Genomic DNA, 13564 nt, shown 5'->3' on the forward strand with positions numbered 1-13564 from the left:
CTCTCTCTCTCTCTCTCTCGGCTCTCTATGAAGCTGACTTTCCAAATAAAATAAATAAATCCTTAACAACAAGAAAATCTGTCCTCAAGCACATCATTTCCACACCCCCAGCTTTATGACACTTCTCTCCCACTTTCATGCGAGAAATATCTTTTTCATGCATCTCAGCTAATATGCAAACATTTGTTCTATTTATACTGTTACTATATTTTATTATTTCAATATGAATTTTCACTACATTGCATTATGCTATATCCTAATAATACATCTTTTGGCATGTGCTAGCCATTGCTTTGTCAATTCTTTGATGAGGGATGATGCATTTATTTGGTCTCTGTTATATCTTCAGATTCACAAATTGTACCTGATACACATTGACTGCTATTGTATTACTTATCATAAATATACACATATAAGCACTCATAAATAGATTCTGAAGTATGTCAAATGGTCAGAAGTACAATATTATAGCAATTATTATTTTAAGATAAATACCTTCAAGGTACTATAATTTGTTGTTGATGCTGTTATTGCTGTTGTTGTGGCTGTTCTAACTCATACCAGTTGTTGACCTTGTTTCATGTCTTCTCGCTTATAGTAATGTATACTGATGGAGTACTGGGGTCTATCATATACAGACGTGGAGGTATAATGGAACATGCATCCCTGCATCCAGACGAAAGATGGAATCCCAGTGAAACTGTTGGACGTGTGTAGACAATGGGATGCTGGACTGTCTGACATTGTACCAACAATGTCAAGGTACACTTAAATAAGAGACTGGTAGAATTATGATTCCTTGTGAAGGACTATACTATTGTAACAAAATGGGAAAAAATTGACGGGGGGTGGAAGTTTTTTGGGGGAATCCCAACCTACACAAAATTGTACCACACAATTCAAAATTAAAAATAAAAATTTCTTTGAAAAGATAAATACCTGAGGTGTGCACATATTTTGTGATTTATCTATGGTTACAGCATAAAAACCTGGCTTAATCCAAATTACAGTAACTTTATCAATGAGTATGTTATCTGATACTTATTACCTCATTAACTAATGTGCTTATTTTTTAAAGATTTATTTATTTTTATTACAAAGCCAGATATACAGAGAGGAGGACAGACAAAGAGGAAGATCTTCCGTCCGATGATTCACTCCCCAAGTGACCCCAACGGCCGGTGCTGGAGCCAGGAACCAGGAACCTCTTCCAGGTCTCCCACGCAGGTACAGGGTCCCAAGGTACTGGGCCATCCTTGACTGCTTTCCCAGGCCACAAGCAGGGAGCTGTGAATGGGAAGTGGAGCTGCCGGGATTAGAACCGGTGCCCATATGGGATCCCGGTGCATTTAAGGTGAGGACTTTAGCCACTAGGCCACGCTGCCGGGCCCCCTAATGTGCTTATTTTTCAGAACATTTTTGTGAGATGTTTCTGAAGCAAAAAAAATGTTTCTTAACATTTATGGCTTATGAAAATTCCTTTTGACGAATATTTTTCCAAATATTTTCTACTATTTCTAACGAAAACTTAAAGATGAGTCTGAGTTTTCTCTAACAGCATCATGTAGTTGGATATATACAACTTTTAGTCTGTCTACTAAACATGGGAAAAGATGGATATGCACAGTGCTTCTGTCTATTGAGGAGATAGATCCAGTTTCCTCCAAGTTGGATATTTTGGTCTAACAAACAACCAAGCAGAAGCCCCAAAGCCAGATAAATCACATATTAGTGATCAAATTTTGATTTGTTTTTGAAACTCCTGAGATACTGGCATGGCCTGAAGAAGCTTTTAGACTTATACATTTTTCACAGAAAACACATACATTTTAGAGTTTTTTTTTTTAATTATGAGTGTTCTGTCTTTTCCAATTTTGAAATTCCTGGTAAAGGTAAGGCCGATGAAAGAAATGAGATTGATTGAAAGAATTAATAATGAACTGAGGTTGGAGCCCTCATTTGAGTTTCCAGCTCCTTGTTCTGTTTTTGGGTGGAACCCCATCAATTGTGGGCTTTTGAGGAGCAAAATAGTAGATAAGAGTATTCTTTTTCTGTATGCAAATTTTTAAAAATAAAAGCAAAGTGGACTGCTTATTCTTAGCAAATGCAATACAGAGACACAGTGCATCAAAAACCTTGATTTAAAATATATGTATTTAAGATGATATGATGTTATGTATGACATGTTATGTTATGAATGTTATATGTTGTGTATAAACTAAAATTGAAATGTAAGTGAGGTGGTCACAGAAGGTGGCTGGGAACCCGCATTTACTTTTAACATATTGGTTACTCATTACTATGTCAATTAATTCCATAATGATGTAAATTTTTGCTGATGGTATGTTGGAGCTTTCAATTGACTGGGATGATACTCTGCTGGCTCTGTCATCAGACCAGAGAGGGTATACCTAAGAAGCCGTTGAACTTGACGGGACAATAAGATGCTGGACTCTATGTTTGGTATACGCTTGCAATGGGGAAATCTCAACTGAACTTGAGCTGTGGTTATGCAACAAGGTGGAGGAATCCACCATGGTGGGAGGGTTTGGGGAGGGGTGGGGAGAACCCAAGTATCTATGTAACTGTGTCACATAATACAATGTAATTACTGAAGTTAAATAATAAATAATTTAAAAAAAATCTAAAAAAAAAAAATTAAAAAAAAAATAAACTTTATTCAAACAATTTCAAAAAAAATAAATAAAATAAAATATATGTATCTGGTAGAAAGCATAATGTAAAAATTGGGCAAAACACAGAATAAGTAGATTTATACAGTTGTTAACAATACTTAAGAAGGCTCGGCGGCGTGGCCTAGTGGCTAAAGTCCTCGCCTTGAAGGCACCAGGATCCCATACGGGTGAGGGTTCTAATCCTGGCAGCTCCACTTCCCATCCAGCTCCCTGCTTGTGGCCTGGGAAAGCAGTTGAGGATGGCCCAAAGCCTTGGGACCCTGCATCCGCGTGGGAGACCTGGAAGAGTTTCCTGGTTCCTGGCTCCAGGTCGGCACAGCACCAGCTGTTGTGCTCAGTTGGGGAGTGAATCATCGAACGGAAGATCTTCCACTCTATCTCTCCTCCTCTCTGTATATCTGGCTTTGTAATAAAAATAAATAAATCTTTAAAAAAATTACTTAAGAAAAAAAATGCTGATTCCAAAGCATTCTTTCTCATAAACCTTCACTATAGACCCATGAGCAAATTTGTTTAGTAGTTTTTTTTTTTTTTTTTATTGGAAAGTCAGATCTACAGAGAGGAGAGACAGAAAGATCTTCCATCTGCTGGTCCACTCCCAAAGTGTCTGCAATGCCCTAGAGCTGAGTAGTTCTGTAGCCAGGAGCCAGAAGTCAGGAGTCTCCTCTGGGTGCAGGTTCACACAGCTTTAGGTCACTCTCCTCTGCCTTCCCAGTCCACAAACACTGAACTGTCTGGGAAGTGGAGTAACCGGGACACAAACCAGCACCTATATGGAATCCTGGCACATGCAAGGTGAGGACCTTAGGCCCTGGCTACCATACCTGGCCCCCATGTATAAGTTTTTTAAAGACTTTTTCTGCTAAACCCTCAAGAGATAGAAATGCTCACAACATCAAAATGGGTCAGAGTACACTCCAGTGTTTTCTGAAAACATTTTGGCTAGACCCCAGTTCTGGCAAGCCCCGGTGGGTATGGGATTTGAAGCACATTTCCTGAAGGAAATGGTGCTGCTGAGACTGGGCATGACTTGGAATGAGTCCATGGGTTTTGTTTTCCAAGTCCCCAGAAATTCCATACTTTATCTCAGGCTCAAGTGCTCATTACAACCCCTTTGGGCATCCCCATTTTTTAAAAATATTTCACAAGATTTATTAAGCTATGATAAAACCAGTATGTTTGAAGAGGTACAAAGTTACAAAGAAAAGAGCTACATTTGGTGATAGAATTTTGAGCACACTGAGAGTTCAAACTACATTGCAAGAGAATAAAGAAATAATGTATGAACAAAGGGGTCTAGTTCAGCTTCTATGATCATCAAAATATCCATGCAGAAGAAATATTTTAAAAATAAAACTGAGAATTGGCTGCAATAATTTCAAATGGATCATTTTTCAAAATCATATTTTCATGGCATCCTCATTAATATCAGAGATTCCACCTTCTCCCAGATCTGGGAATGTTGCTCTTGTTTGATTCAACTTTCTTTCACAGGGATTGGGCCATTGATGGTGACTTGGGAAGGTCTTGGAGTAATTGTAAAACTCAAGCCAGAGAATTACTCTGGTATTTCTCAAAGGCTCCTTGGCTGACAACCAGCTCCAGCAGCCTATGAGGGTGGCAAGCTGAAAACTTCATTCTGTTCTTTCTGCAAAAATCAATTTGTCAGTAAGATTGGGAGCTACTTGTAGTGAGGATAAATACTTTCTTTTCCTCTGAGACTGACATGATCTGTTTCCACTTCTACTTACCACTCTTTTAGATGCTCTCCATGTTCCAACAAGTGTCCTCATGTCCTATGAAATCAAATTCATAGTCTCTCACAAGGTGAGATTTTCAATTGGGAGAGATAATTGTCTTACATACTGTGTGTTAACCAGGGCTTAGATACCATCAAATGCCAGCAAAGCCCCTGATGACACAACTGAAGAAATCTCTATTTTTCAGGAACCTTTAGATGAGCACACTGTTGCTGTCCCACAAGGCACCCCCTTTTAGCATCAAGCAGCCAGAGTATCATTGTCCACATAACAGCAGATAGGGACATTTTTTTGAGGGTAAGGTAGTGGATGTGACTGTTAGATGAACTAAATAGACAATTATGCCAGGCTCTTTCTGGAGTGAGAAAAGAGGAAATTTATTGGAGTGAGCAAGATGATTATTTGTGTCAAGAAGTTATCTTTAGAGCAAGACAACACACCGATCTCATTCTTCTGAATGTCTAGTTTTACCATGATAATAACAATGACGAAGTGGTCCCAGCCTTCTGAGTTATCAGTTTCATCTTAAGAATGGGAAGACAAAGCTACCTATCCTACACTCTGGACATATTTGTATAGCTTTGTTTTGTTTTCAGGATTATAATTCAGGGCTTCTGATGGGTTTCGTTCCCATCCTCTGACTGATGCTGCTGTCCCAAAATTTATCTTAAAGAATCAATTTTGACAAGTTTCTTGGGTCTTTTTATGTTGGAAGAATCCTCCTGATACTGTAACAGGAGATGTGCAGTTTCAATAAATTCTGTTTTATTAAAGGAGAGTAAATCTTAAGCACTCTTACCGCAAAACAATGATAAATATGTGAGGCAATTCATATTTTAATTAGCTCTAGGGAAATATTCCTTAAAGTAAATATTTTCCAAATCAATATTATGCATGATAAGTGTATATCATGCTTATTTATTAATTCAAAAGAAACAAAAGGCAAAATCGGGTCATGTGAATTCCATGCTACTATCTAAGTCTAATACCAGTAAAGATACACACTCCTTTATTTTTGTAAAGATTTATTATTATTATTTTATTATCATTATTTTATTGGAAAGTCATATCTACAGAGAGAAGTAGAGTCAGAAAGATCCTCCATCTGCTGACTCACTCCCTAAGTGGCTGCAACAACAGCCTAGCACAGAGCTGATCTGAAACCAGAGCCAGGAGCTACCTCCGGGTCTCCCACATGGGTGCAGGATCCCAAAGTTCTGGATCATCCTCCAGTTCTTTCCCAGGCCACAAACGGAGCTGGAAAAAAAGTAGAGCAGTCAGGGCATAAACTGGTGGCTAAAGGGGATCCCTGCAAATGCAAGGAGTGAACTTTTAGCCACTAGGTTATTGTGCTGGGCCCAAGATGCATAGTCTTAACATATTAGTAGCATATATAGAATAGGAAACATAGAGTAGTAAAATATTTTTTTTGCTCTCCAATAAGCCTTATAAGGTCATTGTGCCCAGAGAACTAAGTGCTGAGTTGTGTAATACAAGTTAAAATATGTGTTACATTTACACAAGGTCTCCAGCCAAGTGCTGAAGACAATGGAAACTAACTGTGGGGAAAGATTCAAGGCAGCCTCATGCAGTGCAAAGAAATCTGGATTAAATTGTGAAGAACGTTTGCCTTGGATTGCCTAGGATTTCTTTAACAACGCAAGAGATGATATCGCTGTCTCTGAATCTAGTTTATGTATTGGTTATATGGTGAACAAATGGCTGTTGCTTGTAAGACAATGGTCAGTGTGACTCTGAGGACATAATAAATGTGAGAATTTAGCAAACTTGATCTGTCAGGATATGCAGGATTGAGTAAAAGTAACTACCAACAATCATAGTTTTTTTATTCTTTAATCATCTATTTTTGCCTGTATGAAAAAGAAAAATCAAGCCAAATAGAAAAGATTAACAAAAAAGATCATTTTAAAATCACAATAAGGTTAGAAGAAATTCTGGACAAATTCTTTCTGCAAAGGTGAAAAGTTAGATCAGCCCAAGAGGAAGTTGGTGCCAATCTCCATTTGTTCCTCTCTTTTTCTCCTTTTAGATTTAAGGTTTGATGAGCAAACAGCCCTTTACATTTAAGCGAATTTCCAGATGCAGTAATTCCGGAGTTTTCAGCCAGATCAGAATTGAATATCTCTTATGTCATACTGCTATATCGAATTGAAAAGAAGCTGAATGACTACAAACTTTCTTCCATATGTAAGGGCTTTATTACTTTATTTGAAAGAGAGAGATGGGGCTGGCAAAGTGAGGTAGTAAACTAATCTTCCATCTATGGAGCCTGCATCCCATATAGACATCCCATATGGTTTGTGTCCCAGCTGTTCCACTACTGATCCAGTTTCCTACTTATGGCATAAGAAAGCAGCAGATGGGGGTTGAAGTCCTTGGGTATATATAACCACAAATAAGCTCTTGGTTCCTTCTTAACATCAGCTCAGTTTGTTCATTATTGCCATTTGGAGAGTGAACCACCAGATGTGATATCTCTCTCCGTCTCCTCTCTCTGTAGAATCTGTCTTTCAAATACACACATACACACACACACACACACACACACACACACACACACAGCATGCAAGAGAGAGAGAGGGAGAGAGAACAGAGACAGAGACCAAGACAGAGAGATCTTTCATTTTGTGTCTCATCTCCCATGTGGGTGTCAGGAACCAACCACTTGTGGCACTTCTTTCCTGCCTCACGGGGTGCCCATTAGCAAGAAGCTGAACAGGAAATAAGAGCTAGGATTTGAACTCAGAAATTCTGATTTGTGATGCCAGTGGTTGAAGCAGTGACTCAACTGCTGTGTCAAATGTCTGTCCCCACATTGGAATACTTTCAGAGTTATAGAAAGGTCTGACTTGTGGCATGATGGGTTCAGCTGTCACCTGCCATACTGACATCCTATGAAGGTGTGAATTCAAGTCCTGGCTGCTCCATTTCCAATGTAGCCTCCTGTTAGTGCACTTCAGAAAACAGCAGCAGAGTTTTCAAGTATCTAGGTCCCTTTGTCCTCGTGAGAGACACAGATGAAGTTCCTGGCTTTGGTCTGATGCAGTCTCTGCCACTGTGGCCATTTGGGGAGTGAAATGGCAGATTCAATATCTCTCCAATCTGATTCTCCTCCTCTCTGTGACTCTGCTTTTCAAAATTTTTAAGTCTTTGAAAAAAGAATTTATAGTAGATATATCACACAAAGACTCTTCTTGGAAATATGGACATGTAATCTCTGCAAATAGAACGTATATTTGTGTTGTAGGTGTCATTGGCTTACAGTTTAAAGTTCACAAACACATTACCAATTTTGAGTTTATTTATTTATTTATTTATTTATTTATTTATTTATTTATATTTAAAAGGCAGAGTTACAGACACAGATATTCTATCTGTTTGTTCACTCCTCAAATGGCCACAACAGCCAAAGCTGAGTCAGGAGTTTCTTCTGGGTCTCCTATCTGGGCACAAGGGCCCAAGCACTTGAGTCATCCTCTGCTATTTTCCCAGGCCACAGGCAGGGAGTAGGGTGGGAAGTGGGGCAGCTAGGACACAAACGAGTGTCCACGTGGGCTGCTGGCTCCACAATGAAAGCATCAGCATACTATGCTACAGTGCCAGCCCTGATTATTTTGTTGTTGTTACTGCTAATCTCACATATACAACTGCAAGAACCTCTGGAATTTCAACACCCTGTAAATTTGCCCTTTCCCTAACTTGTTTATAAAGTCCCAGACAGTAATTCCAGGGTTTGTCTATTCATTATTCTTACATCAAATATGATTTATTTTGCCATTTTCTTGGGTAAATGTAGAGAATGTAAAAAATGCTGTCATTGTCACCACCACATCATGCTTTCAGCATTTTTCTCCTTTTGCAAATGTTGTGAGTCAAGTCTTAGTTGTGACAGACTCAGGTATACCTACTCCTGATATGAGCTTGTTTGACATGAGCTTATAGCAAATTTAGCAACCTCTTTATACTATTGTAATATTCCAGTCATCCTTTCGTATGTTTATTGCACATTCCCCCCTTGTTTCCGGTGGGCTGTGAGATATTTTCAATGGCTCAGTGTGCATTTCAGCAGATGCATTTTTACTTTTAACCACTACTTCAGTTCAAGACTCTGGCACAATGGAATAGGTGGCAAAAACAAGATGCTCAACCATGATTGCAACAACATTAATTCCTGTAGAATTGCATGCTCATTTTTGTGACAGGTTACATGCCTTGTCTGTATCCTTCATAGGTTTATTTTTCTTAATAAAATTTATTTAAAAGATGAGGAAACCACATATACACTTGGATCATGTTCAGAGCTATAGTGAGCCGGAAGGGAAAAGCTGGGAAAGAGGGAAATGTTCCTTCTTTCCATCTTGTGTTCATGGGACAGAAAAGCCATCAGTGGGGTCTGGGACCCTGGCTTGCTGCATTTATGGCCCAGGCTGCCTCCAGCGTGCAGTGAATGTGACAGACAGTGGCCATCCCAACACTGCACTTTTTTTAAAGAATAATTTTCATATCTTCATAAAAATAAAAACCTGGGAACAAGTACTTGAACTAAAGGTTGAAATGCTACTTTAAATAGCCTGGTCTGTCTGCATTGCAGCGCGGATTCTAGTCACAGCTTCCCCACCCCTGATTCCACATTATTCTAGTGCAGATCTAGATGATTCTTTCTCTGCATCTATGTCTCTCTCACAAAGAAATAAATAGACTCAGGTTTAAAAGTAAAAACCTGATTGGCATGTCCCATCAGCCTCAGATGTGTGTGTGTGTGTGTGTGTGTGTGTGTGTGTGTATCCCCCAAATATCCTATATGTTTAAGCTAAGATTTTATTACTGTAATTTAGGATCTTTATATAAACAACGGAACAATGACAAAACCCTGCAAATTTGCTGATTATAGGTTAAATTTTGAGCAATAGACTATAAATGCCATGTCACACCATACAAGAAGCAGGTGGAGCATAAACTGGTGTTATAGAATGAATTGGTGTAGAGAGAGGAGGACATTCTCTAGGGGAGAAAAAGCTTGGCTAAAGACATAACAGGACTGATTGTGTCTTACTGTTACTTCCCTAGACTATACCCCACTGACGATGGACCCTGAGAAGTGATCAAAGCAGTTGCCTCAGCTAGCAGTTGCTTCATTCATCCAGGGCATTGGAGTTGGAGGAGTAGGAGTTATTGTAGATTATTAAGCAATAAATAACCAACCACAGTTATATTTACAGGATGATTTGAAATGATGAAGATGATAAATTAAAAAATTGTCTAGAAATGTCATAAGCATGTGTGAAGGGATACACATTTGGACTCTATCGGGCTTCAGGTGGGAAGAAAAATGAAAGCCAATTTATAGGAATAACTGACATCACTTGTGGGTGAATAGGTATTGGAAATCTGCTTTTCAAAGCCTTACTATTAGTCTAATTTATATTTTGGGGGGGATAGTGCAATGCACTGAATAGAGAAAATGGATGAGAGAGAGAGAATACAAGTGAGAGCAAGCACCATCCTTATGGAAATTCCATATACAGACTTTAATTAACATTACACAGCTTATCTGTTTTATGTATTGGATTCATGGTGCTTTCGTGTAACTTTCTGATTTTTAAGCTGATGCATGTGAATTCTTCTGGTTTCATACAGAACAAAAGAACTTAGATCAGTTTCCAGAAATAGGAATACATGAGATGACATCAAGATTGATGGCATGGTGATGGAGCTGACTTTGAACATGTAGCTTGATTAGCTTGGAATAGGTAGTAGACAAATATAAGGACTATTATCCTCCTGGAAGGTCAGAATTGGACATAGCAATTTGAGTATTTGAGTATTGCAGGGATAATACGTGAAATTCTCAGAGTAAAGTATCTTTATAAGTAAGGAAAGTTACCACTGAGAAGAGTAGACGAGAAGCCTTTAAAAAGCTGCCTCACTGCCTTGATACCAGGGAAACTATGTGGGATTTCCCAGATCCAACAGTCAGCCTGGGGACCAGGCTTTTTTAATTATAAGGCTGTATATCAGAGTTCTGATTGACCAATCAAATTTCAGACTGATGAATTACCTTGTTACTCAGCCTTGTGTCATGCTGACCCAGCTTGCAGCATTTGCTTTGTGGCCTCAGACTTCCACATGGAAGACTACACTGATTCTGACTCATGCCCTCCATTCAAGTTTGCTTGGTTACTTCTTCGGAAAGGTCCATTGCAAAGCAGAGGTTCTGGTACCTGCTTTCGGGCTTTAGAAAATATAAGGAAATCTCATCATTTGTTCTCCTCACTTGCTACGCAGGTAACATTTTATTTTTTAGCTTCTGAACTCTCCACAAGCATGCTGGGGAGTGGAGAATGACAGAACACTCTCAATGGGAACTACCACTGCTTTTAGTAGCTTCCAGAAGATTTTCCAAATGCCAGCTCAGCAAAAGGCACTTGCCTCAGAGACCACTGTGCACAATGTAATACTCATAACCACAGTGGAATTGACCCAAGTAATTTATTTTGAAAAATTCCAAATTGGGGCCAAGGTATAGAAAAATAGCTGCATAATTTATAGGTCCTATTTAAGTGTCCTCCCTGTAAAATTAAATTCCCCCTGTTTCCCTAAGACTGCTTGCAAGAGCAGTTTCCTGGCATTGCTGACAAACTTTGCTCTTGAGAGTTCTACCTCTGAGAGAAACACAAGACTGTCTGCAAGCTCCGGAGTCACCTGCCAACAAACTGAAAGCAAAGCCCTTGCTCAAGAAGGATCAAAACAATCTGCACTCCATTTTCCAGATGCATTGTTCCAGGAGCCCAGTGTGGCTGCTGAGAGGAAATCAGTGCAGTTTGTGAGAAGGAACGTGAAACACAGCCTCTGGAAAAATAGAATTTTTAAATTGACTCCAAGCCTTTTGCACTATCCCAGGATCTTAGCATTTGGAGTGCTTGAAACTTCTATTCTAACAGAGTGGGTGAAATAGCTTTTTTTTTTTTAACCTACTTATTAAAAATCCCATTTGTTCTGTGTTGCATGCTGTTCCAAACACAGCTTAAATTCACCTACTAAAAACTTCATACAGACCTTATATAGGACAAATGGCATCCCTGACATTCCCATGTTAGTGTTGAGGAAACTAAAGCAGAGATGAGCATATTGTGCCCTCCTGTATTAGGCTAAGGAGAAGAGATCAGATGTAAACCTGGTTTTGGAGCCCCATCATTGCCCCCAAAATTGAATGAAGAGCAAAATGTAATACAATGCTGCTCAGTGCTCTCTTCGGCAGCACACGTATTAAAATTGGAATGACAGAGAAGATTAGCACGCCCCCTGTGCAAAAATGGCATGCAAATTCATGAAGTGTTCCATATTTTTAAAAAAAATAAAAGAAAAGAAAACAAACAAGCAGAAAATAAACAATGCTGTTCATTGTATATTCTTTTGTAAATTGAGGGGGAGGATTTACTTTTAAATTATTCTATAAATTTTAATGCATATTGTTTTACATTAAATTAATGAGTACTTATTTTTTAATTTGCCAGTTTTCATATTTAGTACAGTGAATTATCTGATCTCAAAGATCACCTTTGAAAAGGTGATCTTCTCAAAGTAGCTTATTCAAAAGTAAATGTAGAATCTCTCTGAAACTTTTGGCTTATGAGGACAAATAATATCTGGGTAACAGTAAAGTTTAACGGCTCTAGCCTTGTCTTGTTTTTACAGGACATCAAAACTATCTCAGATTATCTCTCTTTTGTTGCAGGGAGCCTTCAGGTGATCTCTGTCATGGATTTATGAACAAGTATGTCCTTTATACATAGCAAATAATGTGTTCCCCTTTCTCGTTGCTTCGAATAAATCTAATCAATCCATCTGTTCACAAAGATACTCAGAGGACTTCATTGCATTCCCTACCTTGACCAACACAACAAAAACCATGCTTCCCATATGGACTCCTAAATTGCCATGCATCAATTTACTAATCTGCTCCATACACTGGTGACAACAGACCTCTATTGCAATTTTTAATAAATTGATACTTTATTAAATGTAGTCATGGCAATGGTCAATAGGCCTCATAAATTTTCTGACTGAATTTTTCAAAAAAAATTATTTTTATTGGAAAAAAGATTTACAGAGAGAAGGAGAGACAAAGGGAATACACTGGTTCACTCTGAAAGTGGCCGGAACATCCAGAGCTGAGCCAATCTGAAGCCAGGAGCCTCTTCCCAGTCTCCCACACAGGTGCAAGGTTCCGAGGCATTAGGCCATCCTTTACTGCTTTCCAGGCCACAAGTAGGGAGCTGCCTGGGAAGCAGAGCAGATGGGACATGAACCAGTACCCATATGGGATCCTGGCACATGCAAGGTGAGGATTTAGCCAATAGGATATTGTGCTGGGTCCCTGACTGAAATGTTGTATTTGGACAACTTTTCTTCTGTGAGTTCAATTTTTTCCCCTAAGATTTATTTATTTTTATTAAGAAGGCAGATCAGATTTGTAGAGAGAAGAGAGAGAGAGAAAGTTATTTCATCCTCTGGTTCACTCCCCCACGGCTGCAATGACTTGAGTTTAGCTGATCTAAAACCAAGAACAAGCAGCTACTTCTGGGTCATCCATGGGAGTGCAAGAGCCCCAAGCTATGGGTCATCCTCTACTGGTTTCCCAGGCAATAAGAAAACTGAATGAGAAAAGCTGGCACTCATATGGGATCCTAGAATTTTCAAGGTGTTTTAGCCATTGAGCCATCATGCCAAGCCCTATGAATTCAGCTCTTTCAGAGCTCATGCATAAAATGAGGCCATGTGATATTTGTCCTTCTGCTTTTGGCTTATTTCATTCAATAAGTCTTTCAGATTTAATGCACATTGCTACAGATGACAAGATTTTGGAATAGTAGATTTCAACTTGCTTTGCTCAAATCATTGCTTAATCAAGTGTTAAGCCTGTGATCATGAAGTGAAATGAAAGTATGTCATTGTAAATTTTTGTTTCTAAAAATAGAGGAAGAAGGAGAATATGTAGGGATTGCAAGCAAGAGGAAGAATAGGGTACTTTCAAATTTGTATTGTGAAATATCTGAAATGTATTTACCTTATGCAAATAAAAATAGT

General features: G+C 38.8%; 1 non-coding gene across 1 annotated transcript; it reads left to right on the top strand.

Annotated features, from left to right (window-relative positions):
- The first annotated feature begins 11719 nt into the window (after positions 1-11719).
- LOC118759577 (U6 spliceosomal RNA) lies at positions 11720-11824 on the top strand. The gene has a single exon (XR_004996276.2). It is a non-coding gene; the product is annotated as a U6 spliceosomal RNA (small nuclear RNA).
- Positions 11825-13564: the final 1740 nt, after the last annotated feature.

This window comes from Ochotona princeps, chromosome 4 (genome assembly GCF_030435755.1).
Source record: "Ochotona princeps isolate mOchPri1 chromosome 4, mOchPri1.hap1, whole genome shotgun sequence".
Classification (NCBI taxonomy): Eukaryota; Metazoa; Chordata; class Mammalia; order Lagomorpha; family Ochotonidae; genus Ochotona; species Ochotona princeps.